Source organism: Neophocaena asiaeorientalis, unplaced genomic scaffold, assembly GCF_003031525.2.
Source record: "Neophocaena asiaeorientalis asiaeorientalis breed wild unplaced genomic scaffold, Neophocaena_asiaeorientalis_V1.1 scaffold67, whole genome shotgun sequence".
Classification (NCBI taxonomy): Eukaryota; Metazoa; Chordata; class Mammalia; order Artiodactyla; family Phocoenidae; genus Neophocaena; species Neophocaena asiaeorientalis.
Window position 1 is genome coordinate 5,894,708 of NW_020173731.1, and position 3,725 is coordinate 5,898,432.

The 3,725-nt window shown below is 56.3% G+C and overlaps 1 protein-coding gene across 5 annotated transcripts in view; it reads right to left on the reverse strand.

Moving 5' to 3' along the window:
- The window catches only part of TRAF5 (TNF receptor associated factor 5), a 43,707-nt gene extending 40,472 nt beyond the window's left edge, over window positions 1-3,235 (reverse strand). For 3 of the 5 annotated variants that reach the window (XM_024751110.1, XM_024751116.1, XM_024751109.1), the window contains exon 1: window positions 2,948-3,215. The gene's annotated coding sequence lies outside the window, so the exon portion shown is untranslated. Of the gene's footprint in view, window positions 1-2,947 lie in introns of all 5 variants that reach the window. The other 2 variants (XM_024751111.1, XM_024751112.1) reach the window with 2 other exon arrangements.
- Between the last annotated feature and the right edge of the window lie 490 nt (window positions 3,236-3,725).

Consider the following 3,725-nt stretch of genomic DNA (forward strand, 5'->3'; position numbering starts at 1 on the left):
ACACACACACACACACACACACACACACACACACACACACACACCCCCATCCACCTACTACACTCTGCTGGGGTGATAGCTCCTGCCCCAGAGGAACGTCAGCAAAAGCCATCACCTGGACAGGAAGAGCTGTCCAGAGGCAGAGTCGGCCACCGATCCCCTTCCCCTGGTCTGTCAGCTCTTATTAAAGACCCCGGATCAGTGACAGAGGTGTCAGGCAGCCTTTGATGCATGCCTTTCTGGTTCCCTCGCCCTCCTGCCCAGAATCCTGGCTTCCTCTAGCTAAAAAACTATGAGAAGAGCACATGGATTGGAGTCTGAAGACTTGGGCTGGAGTCCTGGCTGGTCCCTACGTGCTGTGAGATCTTTCAAGTCACTTCTGAGGTCCGGCTTGCAGCCAGGTAAAGTGGAAGGAACAGCACCTATCTCTCCCTGCTCTCAGGGAGGCAGTGAGAAGTTCATCAGGTGAGACAGGCTATCTCTCAACTGGACGGTGCTACTCTGACTTCGGGGGTTTAAGCCAGCCCTGCTGGCAGCTCAACCTGTCTCTCCAGAGCCTCACCCAGCACACATTCCCCAGCCATCAGGCCCTGGCAGCTCAGAGCCCAAGGGAGACACGGTTCAAATGAATTCAAGGCCAACATTTGTTTAGGCCTCCTCTGTGCCAGATGCCAGAATACAAACAAGACCAGACACAGGTCTCGCCCTGAGTTCACTGACCGAAGTAGAACTAACGGAGTGGGTGTCTGCTCATGCCATGGCCAGGTCAGAGTCTGGAGGAGAACTTGCTCTGTGTTGCCAGGAACAGACCATACATGCATTATTAGAGTCTGGGTCCCCTTGTTAACCCTTCTTGAGGGGGAGCTGGGCAGATGGAGCTCTCTGTGAAACCAGGGTGAAGGGCCTGGAGCAGAGGAACCGGAGTCCTTGGAGACCCAGGCCTGGCCCAGCAGTGGAGCCCAAAGGGTTATTTCACTTCTCAGTGCTTCACCCACACCAACTGGGCCATGTGGAGAATAATCCTGCTTTGGCTTGAATCACAAGGGTATCGTGGAGAACAAAATGAGAACATAATGACAAGAGCAATGACAAAATGCTTTGAAAAGGAAAGAGCTTTATAAACAAGGCACTATTAGTTTTTCCTCAGGGTCCTCTCCAGTAAAGCTGAGATAATCACAGGAGGTCTGTTTGTCTAAATGCTGACGAGCCTTTCCCATGGCTAGCCTAATGGCACTGACTCAGAGGCATCCAGCTCCCTCACTCTGCAGTCATCTCCACTGAAATATCTCAGTCCCTACAGTTAGTACTTCCAGCGGACGCGACTCCATCTCCTTTCCATATTGTTTCCGCTACTCTGCCACCCACAGCCAGTGGGTACTCAGGTGATGCTTGCGGACTGATGGAAACACTGCCCGTCTTCCTCCTTACGCCAGCCACAGACCTCTGCCCCAAGGACCTGAGAAAGTCACTACCTCCATCATCGCCCCTCTGGCAGGACTTCCAGAGTTTGGCTCAGATGGGAGGCTTTCTCCTGCCTATGTCCAGGACCCAGCGAGAGAGGTTCCAGCATCTGAGCACCAACCCATTCCACTGAGTTCAAAGCAAGAACAAAAACAAAACAAAAGCACCTTGATAAAGCTAGACATTTTCTGCTTCCGCCTCACATTCATCTTTTCTACGGCAATTTCTGTCTCTCCAGTCCAAATTAGAGTTGGAGGTGGGAGTGTTTAGATGATAAGGTTTTCACCCAAACCATCAACTGTGCTAACGCCCCTGTCTTCAGCTGTCTGTGTGTAAAGCAGAGCAGGCAGCTGCACTCCGGATTTGAGAGGTTCTAGCCCAGCCTTTCCCTGCCTAAAATTATCTCACACACCCCCAGAACTGCTCTACTTCCAGAAGCACTTCAACCAATTTCTTTGTATTTTGTGTCTTCCTTTTAAAATGTAAATATCTCTGAAAGGAGGAATGCATTCCACTGACCCGACCACAGTTCTCACCCAGCACCTGTGTCCAATAAATATTTACTTAATCCCATTGCTTACTAGAGGCCTATCCTCAAGGGACCCGGGTCAGAGCCCGGCGCTGTGGAAGGTGGGGTGCGCAGGGGGCAGTCCGGGCGGGAGCCACGCCTCATTTCACCAACCCCACCGCGAGCCCTGAGCAACCCTGCCTGCCACAGTGAGGTAACTGAGCTCTGATGAAAGTAAATCTGAAATAGCCAAATATGGAAACGCTGCAGGAAGGGGCAGAACCAGCCGAAAGAGTCGGAGGAGACGGCCAGAGGGGTTAGTGGCAACAGCGTGGCCCCAGTATTCACTGAAAATTCTCAGAACTGCCAAAACCCTGCAGAGCAGTAACGAGGGGGAGGCAATCTGGTTTCCACCAATTCTCTGTGTGTCCCTGGGTAACTCATTTCAACCTCTGTGAGTCTTGGTTTCCTGCAAGACCCCTCTGAGCTCCCCTTGGCTGGGGGTGAGGGTGGTTCTAAATGAGCACGCTCAATCGAACAGTTCTTGGAGGTTTCCATTCATGCCAACATTAAAGTTTCACTCTAGAATACTTTGGCTGGAAAGTCATGCAAACGTGGAAAGAGGGGGGACCTAAGGGCATGGAGGGGGAACCAGGGGTTTGCAGTGCGGGTATGCGGGGCACGCCTTAAGGTCCTCCCCCGCCTGCGCACCCCGACCTGAACCTGGCCCCTCCAGTTCACACTCACGCCCTGGAGCCGCTCCCCGGCTCGGGACCCCCAGTTTCCGTCCTCGCCACACCCCTCCTCTGCTGAGAAAACCCGCTCCGGGTTCCCGGAACCCAGGTGCCCCCCACGCCGCACCCACTCGCCCGCATCAAGGACCATCTGCTCCACCGGCTTCCCGCGACCCCGGGTCCGAGCCCCGTCGCCGCCTTCCGCCCACCCCCCGCGCCCTCCCGGCGGCCGTCGGGGACTCACCGGGCTCGAGTGGGACGGGCAGCCAGGCCCGGGTCCTCGCAGCCCGGCGGGGGGCTCCTGCCGCCGCGGCGCTTTCTGTTTCAAAGTAAATGGGATGAGCCGAAAAATACTCCTCGGTCCCCTCACTCCAGTCCTACAGCGTGGGGCTCAATCCCCGCGGCGCAGCCGCCCCGGGCGGCGACTGGGCTGGACTCACGTGTGGGCCGGTGGGCGGGGGTTCGGCCGGCTCCCGGCTGCAGGCGCGCGAGGACTCCAGGGCTGCGACGGCGAGGCGGGGGCTCGGCTCTCAGCCCCGGAGCCCGGCGCTCGGAGCCCCACCCCCGAGGAAGGAGGGCGGGCCTGGGGCCCTGAAGGGGCGGGAGCGGGGGCGGTGAGGGGCGCAGGCCCCCGGGTCGGGAGGAAGCGCAGGAAAGTGTCAGGCAGGACGGTGAGAGGCAGTTACCCAGCCCGTAAGAGACCTAACCTACCCTCACTAGAATCATGAGTACCTACAAGTAAAAATCATCTCTGGTTTCCCTCAGGGGCGTTTGAAGTGTACACATCTTACCCTTCGGTCAGGGATAACCAGGCTCAGCCAATCCTTTCATATTTTGACCCATTAGCCAAGGTCTGAGATCTGGCTCAGGTCGGCCCCTCCCGACCTTCCTTCACAGCAGCACAAATTTGCCAGCCCTCCTCCTTGCTGCTGGCCCAGCAATCCCTTAGAGTTGTAGAGCTTGCCGTTCCAAGGACTCCCCAGATATCTCCTTCGAGCTTCAAAACCTTGTGAAGTAGGCCT